Below are 14057 nucleotides of genomic sequence, written 5' to 3'. Positions count from 1 at the left end.
TTGAGGGCATGCTCTAGCTTGTTTTCCTATGGCTATAGTAGAACACCACGATAAAAAGCACCGTGAGGGAGATGTTGGGAATCCTCACTCCCATCTCATTCCCCCATTCCAAACCCTGCCCAGATGTTCAGCTGGGAGCTCCACCCGAGCTCCCCCTCCTCCCTCTCCAAATTCCACCCCTCAGAAAGCCCACCAAGAGGCAGCTCCTCCCCCCCCCCAAATGTTCGAGACCACGCCTACAAGGTATTTAAGACCTGGACTCTAGACCCGACATGTGACTTCTCTTCTGCCTTTCCTAGAGTCACTTGGGAGATGCTTCACTCTGTTTATTAAACCTGGTCTTATTAATTAGTGTTTTTTTTGTTTTGTTTTGTTTTGGTTTTTGATTTTTGGTTTTTGGAGACAGGGTTTCTCTGTATTGTTTTGGAGGCTGTCGGTCCAGGCCAGCCTCGAACTCACAGAGATCCACCTGCCTCTGCCTCCCGAGTGCTGGGTGGTCTTATTAATTAGGGTGAATTTGGTTCATTGCATCAGTGGAGAAACCTACAACCAGGGATTTTCAAAATACTTATCAGAAGGAAAGGATGTATGTAACTTCACTTACAGGCTACACCCCATCATTGAGAGAAGCCAACACAGGAACTCTAGGCAAGAGCTCGAAGCGAAACCAAGGAGAACCAAAGCTCGCTTCTGCTACTTTCCTGCTTAGCTAAGGGATAGTGTCACCCACAGTGCTCTGGGCTGTCCTACTTAGCAATCAAGAAAATGCCCCCATTAACATGCCCACAGGCCAATCTGATGGAGGCTGATTCCTGGATTGAGATTCCCTCTTCCAGATGTGCCAAACTGAATCAGTTTGTGGCAGCATGCCCGCCGCCAAGCCTGCCACCCTGAGCTTGATCCTCAGAACACACAAGGCAGAAGGAGAAAACCAGCTCTGTCCCTGACCTTCTCACAAGCTCATATTCACCCTATCACACGCAAGTAAGTTAATGAGTAAAGCAATTCTGAAACAGGCACAATAATGATAACCTTTCCAAAAATGTATTTATTTTGTATGCAGTATTCTGTCTGCATGTATGCTTGAAGGTCAGAAGGGGACGCCAGATCTCATTACAGATGGTTGTGAGCCACCGTGTGGTTACAGGGAATTGAACTTCGGACCTCTTGAAGAGCAGCCAATGCTTTTAACGACTGAGTCATTTCTCCAGCCCCCAATAATGATAATCTATAGCAAAAAAAAAATACCTATTGATTATCTGTAAGATATTTTACTGGGCTTCCCGTATTTCTATTTTTTGAGTCCAGCAACTTCAGTGGGCAGTTATCAAAGGGACCATTGTGCATTTCAGACAGGCTTTATAACAGGGTTTTTGTTATTGCTGTTGTTGCTTGTGTGTGTGCGTGCATGTGTGTGCGTGTGTGTGTGTGCGTGTGTGTGTGTGTGTAGTGAGAGTACATACGTGTCTTATACTGAACCTGGAGATAGGCTAACAGACAGCAAACCCCAGCAATCCTCCTGTCTCAGCACCCCACAGTGTTGGGCTTATGGAGTGGCTGCATCTTGCTTTTCTACCCGGAGACGGGATTTGAACTGAGGCCCTCATGCTTGCAAAGCAAATACTTACCCGTGGCTATCTCCCCCGCCCTAGGTTTTATACTATTTTAGAGTCTCTGAGATAGACAGCGTCCCTGAAGATTGTGTTCCTGTCTATGTGATTGACAGGCCTGTGTAGACCAACTCCTACAGAAGAAGAAGCAGAATGTCTTTTTTTTTTTTTAATCAGAAAGCCTTTTCTAAACTGTAATTTCACAGGATGTAGGGCTTCCAGATCTAGGTTTAGATAGCTGTCAGTATATTGCCTTCCTGGCAATTAGGGATGTCATCTTTTGCAGGGCAAAAGAGAGGACTAGATCCCATCTTCTGACTGGTAATCAGAGTCCTGCAATTCTAGTCTTACAGGCTGCTGATTATGAGGGTGGGGCCTGAAAAGTTTCTACACCCTGATAAGCCTTTCTACAGATACAGAAATCTAAATCAGACCAAATTAGGAAAAGCCCACGTTTAATGGACACAGTGTTCTCGGGTGATCTTCCAGCCCCTCAGAGAGGAGACAGGATAGGGAGACCAGAGAAACCACATGTCTGTTCTCTGGAGGACAGTTTAAATACCCTGTGGGAGTGGTCTTGAGCATCTCTGGGGGGAGGGGCCATCATTTGGTGGGCTTTCTGAGATGCAGCAGGATTTGGAGGGAAATGGCGGAGGGGGCTTGGGTGGAGCCTTCACCATAACATTTTAGACTCTTGGGTATGTGGATGCCAGGGTCTGGGGCGAAGCTTCCACCATAACAGGGCCCAGCAGCTGACTGGCAAACACTAACTCTATTTCTAGCCTACTTTCTCTTCCACAGTTTATCTCTAATCGAAAGCACTCTGAACCTTTGTGGGCATTATCTCGTGGTGAGACCTGAATTCCCACCCACTCAGCTTAACCTGGGGCTGACATTTGAAACCCGACTCTAGAGGCCAGGGATATAGATCAGTTGGTAGGAGTGTCTGCCTAGCATGCATGAAGCCCTGGGTGTGATCCCAGTTATTTCATGAACCGGGCATGGTGGAGCATGCCCATAATCTCAGCACTCAGGAGATGAAGCTAAGGATACCCATGGCTGCATAATGAGTTTGAGAACATCCTGGCCTACATTACACCTTGTCTCAAAGCCAGGGTGGGTGGATGGGGGGTAGGAGTAGGGAGGTGGTGGGCGGGGTGTATGCAGAAAGAAAATCAACTTTAAAGTACAGGGAACGTAACTCAATAGATGTCAGTTGAATAACTGATGAATCAATGATTGGCATTATTACAGAAGTATCTTTTTCCCATTTCGTGATATGTGTGTGTGTGTGTGTGTGTGTGTGTATGCATGTTTTGGCATATATGTGAACAAGTATGTGTGGATTCATGTACATACATGTAGGTGTGCATGGTGCATGTGGAAGTACAGGGAATGTAACTCAATAGATGTCAGTTGAATAACTGATGAATAAATGATTGGCATTATTACAGAAGTATCTTTTTCCCATTTTGTGATGTGTGTGTGTGTGTGTGTGTGTATGCATGTTTTGGCATATATGTGAACAAGTATGTGTGGATTCATGTACATGCGTGTGGGTGTGCATGTGGAGACCTAAAGCTGATGTCAAGAATCATCTTCTCTCCCTGAGGCAGAGTCTCTCAGTCAAACCACAGAGCTCGAAGACACGACTAGTCTACTGCCCATGATGCTATGAGCATCCCTCTCCTTCCACCTTTCATGGCTTAGAATTACTCTGTCCCCAGCCCTATCGTGAACATCTTAACCAGAATCACTCTCCACCACTCATCATACAGATAGCTTCTGACAGCTCTGGGGAAATAAGATAGTCAACAACAAAAAGTGGGGGTGTGTGTACAGATAACCCAGAAGTCAGATGACTGTTAGCTTTAGGATTTTATAAGAGGCTTTGGGAATTCATTAGTGGAAGGAATGACATCCAAGCAGCCCAGAGGTGCTGAGGGGACAGGGCTCCATTGCACCGTATGGTTAGTAAGCATAGCAGTCACTACCGTGCTACAGCACAGGTCAAAGTTCAAAACCCATCCAGGTCAGCAGCTGAGGGAGCACCCACCACAGCCATGTCAGGGAGCTAAGTAATGGCCCTTGTTGCCTGTACATTTTCCACAAGACACATCCATCTAGAGCCCAGAGCTGGCTCCCCCCACTGGCCACTCTGGTGCAGGTGGCCCTGTTTCTTTAACTCTGGAAGAGAGAAGAGAAAGCCTTTGGAGCCAAACCTGAAATGGAGCGAGCTCCAGGACTCCCCCTGAGCTGGAGAGGATGAAACCTAGCAACAGCAACAGCAAAAGGTTTGATCCTCACACGAAGGGAAGCAAGATCCTAGCGGGGGGACAAGGGATCGAGTGTCAGACGCTCTGATGGCACATGGAGGTGGCCTACACAGAGAAAATGGAAGAGGGGTGATAAGCTGTTGACCAGGGCTGTCCACATCTGTCTGCCTGGTCTGCCTCAGGAAGGCTTGTCTTACGTGCTGGGAGCTGAACCTCAGCCACTGAGCCCAGGAGTATTCTTTGTGCATCCTCCTTACTTCCCAGTACCCTCCTCTTATATTTGTCCTTTCTTCCCTTTGGCAGTGCTAGGGAGGGAACACCAGTTCTCACACTTGCCCACCCAAGTTTTGTACAACCTTGTAACACTCCTGCCCAGCGAAATAAACTATGAATAAGACATAAAAATTCTTTTTTTTTTCAATAGTATCTGTCTGCTCTCTGTAGCTCTGGCTGTCCTGGAACTCACTATGTAGATCAGGCTGGCCTCAAACTCACAGAGATCTGCCTGCTTCTGCAATTAAAGGTATATTCCACCATGCCCAGCTCAGGTTTTGCTTTTTTGAGAGAGTTCCAAAAAGCACAGGCTGGCGTAGAATCAGTGTGCATCTGAGGATGACGGTGACCCTCTGTCTAGGGGTTCCAGGTGTGTGTCACCACAGCAAGCAAGTCTCTCTCTCTCTCTCTCTCTCTTTCTTCTTTTTTTTTTTTGAGACAGGGTCTGTCTAAGTATCTGTACTGGAATTCACTATATAGACAAGACTGGCCAGGTAGAATTGCTGCAGACTCTTGAGAAACAGCTCTATTGCATATATAGCTCTTAAAAACTTTCTGGATGTTTCAATAAGCTTGCAATCATTAGCTGTGTCTGAAGACCTACACATCATCACAGAAGATGCTCTGCTGTCTATGCTCAGAAATTACCATTGGTCAGAAGCCGGAGATCTTGGTTCTCTTTGGCATTATTTATCCTTAGAGAGCAAGAATAATCTTCAGAAATTTGACAGATGATTTTTTTCTGCACGCTGGGTTTATATCTTTTTGCTCAGTCTATTAATTTAGTAATTCACATTACTTTTTTAAGCCTTTAAATATTACTTTCCCTGGCATTCAACCTAGACATCAAGAGATTCTCTCTCTCTCTCTCTCTCTCTCTCTCTCTCTCTCTCTCTCTCTGTCTCTCTCTCTCTGTCTCTCTCTCTCTCTCTCTCTGTCTCTGTCTCTCTGCCTCTCTCACTCTCTCTCTCTGTCTCACTCTCTAAGATAAGGTCTCCTGAAAGCCAGGCCGGTCTCAAACTCGCTGTGTGTTCAAGGATGACTTTGACCTGATCCTCCTGCCTTGACTTCCAAAATCCTGGGGTCACAGGCTTGTGCTCCACACCTAGTCTCATTTTTATAAAAACAGCAATTTCTTTTGCGTGCCGGTTTATGCACATGTACACTCGTACGCCTCGGCGTGTGTGAAGGTCAGAGAACACCTGCATGAGTTGCTTTTCTCCTCCTACCCAGTGAGTACTGGGGCTGTCAAGCCTGGCTGCAATTCTGAGTCATCTCATCAGCTCTAGTTTTCGTTAGCAGACAAGGGCTGGGAATTAAAACAGAGAGCTTAAGTCTACGAGAACCTTTACTGGTAGACTGAGAACATTTTGTTATATTTTACGACTTAATTTCATTGTGGTCGATTAGAAGCTAAGAGCATTTGATGCTCTTCCAGAGGACCAAAGGTGTCACGACCACCTCGACCAGCAAGGAAGACGCGACTCAGGAATCCTTCTCACAAGCAGTTTATTCAGGACCTTGAACAAATCTTCTGACCCCAGGGAGTGCCCGCCCACAGCTTAAAAAGGCCCTTGGGCGGCCAACCCCGGTAAGCCATGTGGCGACAGCAGATAGGTCCACATACGAGGAAGCAAGCCTGATATCCAGCCTTGACCAAATAAGGAGTTGTTTATCACAGAGAGCACTTGCTATCGGGCTAGCAGAAGGCGGAAGCCAGCGCCATCTTAAGGGTGCGGCACTTCGCAGCTCTCTACAGTTCCCCCTTTTTTGTTTAAAATGCAACAGGCAAGAGTAGAGGTCTGATCTCTGACAATGACAGGGACATTGTACTGATTTTTGTTTGGTGTCATCCACTTAACAAACATCAGACCCGTCTGATACCCTTTTTTCCAGAGGCAGGACTCTTGGGTACCAACCCGCATGCAATCAGACATGCTCTTCTCTGGGTCACTATTAGCTGACTCAGAGTGCAGTGCTCTGCCTCGCATCCTGAGCGTATTTAATTAGTTCTTAAGGTGGCTAACCATGCCTGTGGGGGACTGTCCTGCTTCAATATCGGTAAAGGCCTGAATGACCATGGCTGCATTGCCTCTTTGTGTGACTCTAATCTTACATAGAAACCACAAGCAAACCAGGGAGACCAACACCAAGAGACCTGTTAATGCTCCTATACCCGCCCACTCCTTAAGATGGTTCATTGTAGAAGTCAGCCAGGACGATAATCCCGATGCAAAGGAAAGGTCCACTCTGGTGGAATTCACATGGACCACTGCCAGCCTCAACTCCTTCAAAGTATCTTCAAATTTAAGTGACCAATTCTGTAAAAGAAAACTGGACAAATACGTGGACAAATTTGTAGCTTTTGTAAAATTGGCATACTGAACAGGAACACATATAATCCTTGCATTTTCCACTCGCAGCCTCCAGGTGCCAAGATTGCCACTCACTTCTCCTTAATTTGGCAGTGATTTTCCAAGCCTTAATGGCTATCTGATCCACCTGTTCAAACACCTGTCCTGGATATCCTGTCTGCATGTTTGCAAATCTACCTTTTCATTGCTGGAAGGGGGCACTGTTCATACCATGGGGATCATGACAATAGCTTGGAGTTCCTCCTCATTCTCCTCGGAGTCCGTAGACTCTGAGTCTTCTAGAGCTGAGTACATCTTTCTTTTCTATTTTCCTCCCTTTTCACCGTTTGCCTGCTCTGATCTCTCCTCTTGTAATTGTTCTAAAGCATTTCTCCCCTTTTTAACTGCCTCACTACACTTCTGATCCTCGAGGGAACTTTTTACTAGTCTCCAGACAGGCCGAACACCACCTCTGAGCGTTTGAAATAATTCAGCATTTATCATCAAGTGTACCTTAGCAGTTGTTCCTTCCTGAGCAATCAAAAAACTGAAAAACACAATAATATACAGTATCCAGAATTTCTGTGTATTTTCCATATTGTTCCTCGGTCCCATGCAAAATCAAGATCTCTCCCTAATTTCCAAAAATCTTAAATTCTTAGAATGAAGCAGCTTATTCAGAGCCAAAAAATTGGGTGCAACTGAGAAGTGCCCAGAGCCAAACTAACAATGTTTTTACTTTCGGTTTGCTGCTAGCCAAACTAACAATGTTTCTTTTAAGCTTCTAATGTTTCTTTTTAGCTTTTACTTTGGGTTCCCTGCTAGCCAAGCTAACAATGTTTTTACTTTTGGTTCGCTGCTCCACGAACCATTTGTCCTCTTTACCTTCAGAGAGGAGCAAACCAACTGCTCTTGTCCCAGTCCTTTTTTTGCCCCGCTCTTGTCGTGGTCCCTTTTTTAGTCTAAGATTTTTTGATCGCAGCAACTCGTTGAGTGCCAGAAAAATTGGGCGGGATGTGGAACTACCCATGTTTTAATAACAAACAGTGAAAAAAAAACCCAAAAAATAAAATTGAATACCACCCAAAGGGCCAAGAAAAATAATAATACCCTTTGTTTCACTTTTACTCCGTCCGCTTTGACGCGGCTCTACTACTTTCATTTTTATCCCGTCCGCTTTGACGCGGCTCTGCTGCTTTGCTTTCCCGTCCGCTTTGACGAGGCTCTGCTGACCGTTCTCCCCTTCTCTACGGGTGAGAACAATAACCTGCTCTTTTCGAGGATCCACGCCTTACCTGGGGACTTACTGGTGCACCCCCTGACCGCTGTGAGTTCTGAATTCCTTTCTTCGTACGAGCGTCCCGTACGGGCCACCAATTGTCACGACCACCTCGACCAGCAAGGAAGACGCGACTCAGGAATCCTTCTCACAAGCAGTTTATTCAGGACCTTGAACAAATCTTCTGACCCCAGGGAGTGCCCGCCCACAGCTTAAAAAGGCCCTTGGGCGGCCAACCCCGGTAAGCCATGTGGCGACAGCAGATAGGTCCACATACGAGGAAGCAAGCCTGATATCCAGCCTTGACCAAATAAGGAGTTGTTTATCACAGAGAGCACTTGCTATCGGGCTAGCAGAAGGCGGAAGCCAGCGCCATCTTAAGGGTGCGGCACTTCGCAGCTCTCTACACAAAGGTCAATTGCCAGATATTTAGAAAACAAGCTTGAACTATAGCAACCCTTTGAATTTACTTAAAACATTTAAAATCTCTTAACTGGGTTCTTAATACCAAACAACAAAAATGTCCTTTTTATTTAAGAAGAAAGTTCGAAAGCTGATGTCCAAGATGGCATGGGTCACATGGCAACCTATAGTCATCTAGATTCTAATATAGAATTAAGACGTGCCTTAAGACAACTCATTTTTCGCCAGGCGGTGGTGGCGCACGCCTTTAGTCCCAGTGCTCAGAAGGCAGAGGCAGGCAGATCTCTGTGAATTCGAGACCAGACTAGCCTGGTCTACAAGAGCGAGTTCCAGGGCAGCCTCCAAAGTCACAGAGAAACTCTGTCTTGAAAAACCAAAATACCAAAAAAAATTTTTTTCCTTTCATGCTGGTAAGGCAATTGTGCCTTTGGAAAATTATCATTCAAAAATATTATTTTTTCATACCTGTCAATTGAAAGGCATTTATTAGCCTTTATAAGTTAGTTTGGGTTGAATGGCTACTCTATTTGATGAACTATCACCTCTCCTAATCATGAGGACTCTCTTTATAATCTTGATGGTATCCATAGCTTTTCTTCTCCTGTGGAAACAAATGTAAAACTTCTTCTCCCATGTAACACATATCCTGGTTTCCATTCTGAGATCAACACATCTTTAAAATATGTAGGCTGATTTAATTGGGCAGTTTTTTTTTCCACTACCCAATGTCTCTCTGTGGCTGTTGTCCCTTTTAAATTAGCATTTAAAAACTTTAAAGTTAATAAATCGCTGTATAATCTATCTCTGGAGGTCTTTATTGCCCCTTTCTGTTTATTAAGGATATCTTTTAAAGTACAATTAATCTTTCTATAACTTCTTGCCCTGTAGGACTGTGCACCACATACCTGTAATATGATTTGTGTTGTAATAAGCAAAAAACTGTTTCATTTATTAGAGACATATGCTGGATCATTGTTAGTCTTAATTTGTACAGGTATCCCCATGCTGTTCATAACTTCTAATAAACGTGTGACTACAGAGTCAGCCTTTTTTGGAACTTAAAGCAGTTGCCCATTGAAATGCTGAATACACACACACACACACACACACACACACACACACACACACATATATATATATATAGTATTGTGCCCATACTTTAATTTTACAAACTCTGAAAAATGAAACACACCCACTTGCCAAATTTCATTCTTAGTGTGCCTTTTGGGTTACTTCCTGCAGGCAGTGGAGTTTGGTTCTACAAAGAACAAGTAGGACACTGCCTTATAATTTCCTCAGTTTGTTGCCAAGTGATGGAAAATATTTCTTCAAACCTTTGCTATTAATATGGTGTTTTCTATTCCATTCTGAGGCTTCTAACACATTTCCTGTTACTAGCTGATCTGTTTCATCACTCCCTGTGCTAGAGGGCCTGGTAGACCAGTATGGGGTCATACAATGGATGATTTCTATTTCTGAATACTTGTTATAGTTGAATAAATAAGGAAGTCAACTCTGAGTCATGTGGAATAGGTTTGGAGTCCTCCCGAGTGGCAGGCGACTGTTGTGAGTGCTTGTGGAGAGGCCCAGGAGGTGACTGCAGCAGTGCTGGCTGGTGTGATGTCCCCATCCAGATGGCCGTGCCGTACGGAATGCCAAAATGTTTTACCAGCGGCGCAGCAGCTACACCTAAATCTACTACCCTTTCAACTACTGACTGTAGCTTTGCCACCATTGCTCTGCCGCTCAGGCTGAGGCCCGGCAGATGCGTAAGTCCCACCAGAACCATCTCCTGCTGCTGCCAACAAATGTAGTGTTGATCTAAATTTCTATTGTTCTGTTTGCCAGTAAAGACTTGGGAGTCACAGGCTGGGGTGAAAACCTGGTAGCTCAGAGAGGTTGGGGAGCAACTGGCTAAACTTCCTCCTTGGCCAGCATCTCAGAGAGAAAGCGTTCTCCTACCATGCCAAAGCAAGAAAGACCACCACACCCTGTAAAGGGAAACCTTTTCTTTGTGAGAAGCCTTCCCGCCAGCCTGGTTCCAGAGTCGCATCAGTCCCAAATAACACACAGGAGGCTATATTAATTATGAAGCTGTTGGCCTTGCTTGTTTCTTACTGGCTAGCTCTGACTTAAGTAATTACCCCATAATTGTTAATCTAAGTATGTCTCTTACCGGAGAAGTTTCCGGGCTTCCTACCCCATGGCGTTACATGTTGACTCTCTTGTGTTTCTCCTTCCCAGAGTCCTCCTGGACTTCTAGTCCCACCTATCTAGATTCCTATTGGCCAGCAGTGCTTTATTGACAAAGGACTTCCCCAACAACACCCAAAGTCCCTCGCTACTGCTTCCTGTGTATTTTCCGGTCTGTATTCTGGACTCCCTCCGACGCACTGTGGTTACTTTCTGTCAACCAGCCGCTGGCTTTGCCTCCTAACCCAAAGTTGATTCTATTTAATTAACACAGTCTTGGGTTTCACAGTGCGATATAATATCCCCCACAAGGCACTTGCTGCACAAGCCTTGTGACCTGTAAGAATATGTATTTTGTTTTTTAAGTTATGTGTGTCTGTATGTGGGTATTTGAAACTGAGTACAGGTGCCCATGAAGTCCAGAACTGGGTTCCAGATTATCTGGAGCTGGAGTTGTAAATGGTTGTGAGCGCTGAGCAGTGGCCACACGTGCCTTTGATCCTAGCACTGGGAAGGCAAAGGTAGGTGGATCTCCAGGGCAACCTGGCCTACAAAGGGAGTTCCAGAACAGCCAGAGCTATTACACAAGAGAAACCCTGTCTTAAAAAGAACAAAGGCGGATGGTTGTGAGCTGCATGGTATGAATGCCGGGAGCGAAATTCCATTCCTGTGGAAGAGCAGCGGGCGCTCTTCACCTGAGCCAGCTTCCCAGCCGCAACAAACCATAGTATGCACTTACTTATGCTATGTGCTTCTTATGTCTGTGAGACACATGCACGCCTGGCATCCCCAGAGCCCAGAAGAAGGTGTCAAGTCCTCTAAAAGAGCAGCCAGTGCTCTTGACTATTGAGCCGTTTCTCCAGCTCCCCCTCTACCCTGTGATGCAAACTTTCGTTTGCAGCCCTGAAACCCGCACAAAGACGGAAGAAGAGAACCAGCTCCACAGAGCTGTCCTCTGACCTCCACATGCACGCCACGACACTGTGAGTGCCCCCACCAGTCATGCATCCACAGCAATAACTATAGTTAATAAAAAAATTAATTCAAAACAGATGGCTTGCCTCCAGGCCTGATGGCCAGAATCCACATGGTGGAGAGAACAGACTTGTCCTATGACTTCTACATGTGTGTCTGTGCCCGTGTGCAAACACACACACACACACACACAGAGACACACAAGCACAAACACATACACACACATATGTACACCCAAACACATACATACATAAGCATTACAAACATACATACATACATACAAGTTTAAAAAATGAAACATTAAAAAATAATGGGTGACTGGGAATCCAGCATGGGACTGATCAAGACCCCCTGAATGTGGGTGTCAGTGAGGAGGCCTAGGTAATCTATTGAGCCTTGGGCAGCAGATCAGTACCCATTCCAAGTATACACACGGACTTTGGACTCCCATGGAACAATGTGAGGTGCACTCTCACCCTGAACTCTTGGGGAAGGATCTAGGCCCTGCCCTATATGAAATGACAGACTATGGACACCCCCATGGAGGGCCTCACCCTCCCTGGAGAAATGAGGGGATAACAGGGGGGGGGAGGGCACGGGAGGACGGGAGGAGAGGAGGGAAAGGGAGAGGGACCTGGAACTGACTTGTGAAGCAACCTTGTTTCTTATCTAAATTTAAACTGAAAAATAAATTTAAAAAAATAATGGGTGGTGGGCATAGTGGAATATGCATTTAACACCAGCACAAAGGAGGCAGGGGCAGGCGGATCTCTGAGTTTGAGGCCAGCCTGGTCTACATAGTGAGTTCCAGGACAGTCATGGCTATGTAGAGAGACCCTCTCTCAAAACAACAAAAATAAATAAATAATTTTTTCAAGAATAAGAAGCCACTTAAACCATGCTGGAGAAACCCACAGAAACAGCTGACCTGATCAAGGAGGACCTCATGAACCCCAGACTGATGGCTGGGAAACTAGCATAGGACAGAACCAGGCCCCCTGCACGTAGACGTCAGTTAGGAGGACTGAGCAATATTGGGGCCTCTGGCAGTGGATCAGTATTTATTCTTAGTACATGAATGGACATTGGGAGCCTATTCCCTATGGAGGGATACCTTGCTCAGCCTAGACACACGGTGTGTGTGTGTGTGTGTGTGTGCTAGCCCCTCCCCCAAATGATGTGACAGAATGGTGCAGCAGAAGAGGGATGGGATGGGGGTCATTGGGGGTCATGGGAGAATGGGAGGGAGAGGGAACTGGGATTGATATATAAAATAAGATTGTTTCTAATTTCAATTAAAAAACTAATTAAAAACAAGAAGTCACTTAAGAATGACTTTAATCCGCATGGTTCAGCTGTGTGGTTATACATGCAGAACTGAATGCACTTGAAAGAAACCATTAAGCAATGAAACCAGTTGTATTAGTTTAAAAAGCCTATGTCTTGTGTTTTCAATAAGAACCATTAGGAAAGATTACAGAATGTAAATATCATTATCCTTCATTTTTTTTTCCAGAATAAACATCACCAATAATAAAACAGTGACTTGCCACACTTCATTCAGATCCATGGACCTTTTCATACCTACTAAGTCTTACAGCACCAATGTTTTTGTTTTTTTGTTTTTTGAAACAGGATTTCCCTCTGTAACAGCTCTGGCTGTCCTGGAACTCTCTCTGTAGACCAGTCTGGACCCAAACTCACATAGATCCAGTTATCTGTGCCTCCAGAATGCTGGGATTAAAGGTGTGCATCACAATGTCAAAATTTAAGACACACATTCTACAAGGAAAATTTAAACTAATAAGTTACAAGTAATGTTACTTAATGTTGCTTACACTTTTCATACAACATAGGAAGGAGAGGAATAAGACACGGATCATTGCAGGTGCTGTAGAGTGGACAGGAAGAAACGTTCTCCATGGTGCTGAAGTGGCAATATTCAGACGCAGCGGAGACTTAACCAAATGTTTGTCCGTGGCAGAGGAAACCAGCCACACTCAGTCCCTGGCTAAAAGACCATCATCAAACACGATGAGAATCTCAACCCCAAAAGTGCTGTCCTTTAACAGAGACTAAGCGTCAGTCCCCAGCATTTACGGAATCCATAGTAAACTCCTCCCAAACATTTATAATGGCAAAGGAAAAGCAGCCAACTAATTCTCTTATCTGGGGGAAACCACCTAGCTGCTTAGCCGAGTGTCTGTCGTTAGGACACAGAGGTTTTCTGTCCCAGGAGAAGAGTGAGTGACACGATTTCAGGGATCCCCAGAAGGATGTTTTCTTTTTGTTTATTGTTATTATCTCTGTGTTTGCCCCAGGATGGAAATCTGAAGCCACCCTGTGAGAGCCAGATTCTCTCCTTCCACCATGGGCATCTCAGAAGTCAAAACCAGGACATCGTTCAAACTTGGCAAGCATTTTTATCCTCACAAGGAATTTTAAAAATCTAACTTGTTATTGTGTGGATGTGTGTGTGTGATTGGGGGGGGGGCGCTCGTGTATCTCGGAGTGCCTGTGGCGATCAAAGGGCAGCTTTCAGTAGTTGGTTCTCTGCTTCCGTCTTGAACTGGGCTCCAGTGGCTGCCAGGCTTACACAGCAATTGCCTTTACCTCCTAAGCCACTTTGCCAGCCTCTGGAGAATTCTATGCAGATGTAAGCTGGTGCGTGTCA

Source organism: Mesocricetus auratus, unplaced genomic scaffold, assembly GCF_017639785.1.
Source record: "Mesocricetus auratus isolate SY011 unplaced genomic scaffold, BCM_Maur_2.0 Super-Scaffold_100031, whole genome shotgun sequence".
In the NCBI taxonomy this organism is placed as follows: domain Eukaryota; kingdom Metazoa; phylum Chordata; class Mammalia; order Rodentia; family Cricetidae; genus Mesocricetus; species Mesocricetus auratus.
The sequence above is the reverse complement of the archived record's forward strand: the minus strand, read 5'-3'. Positions refer to the sequence as shown.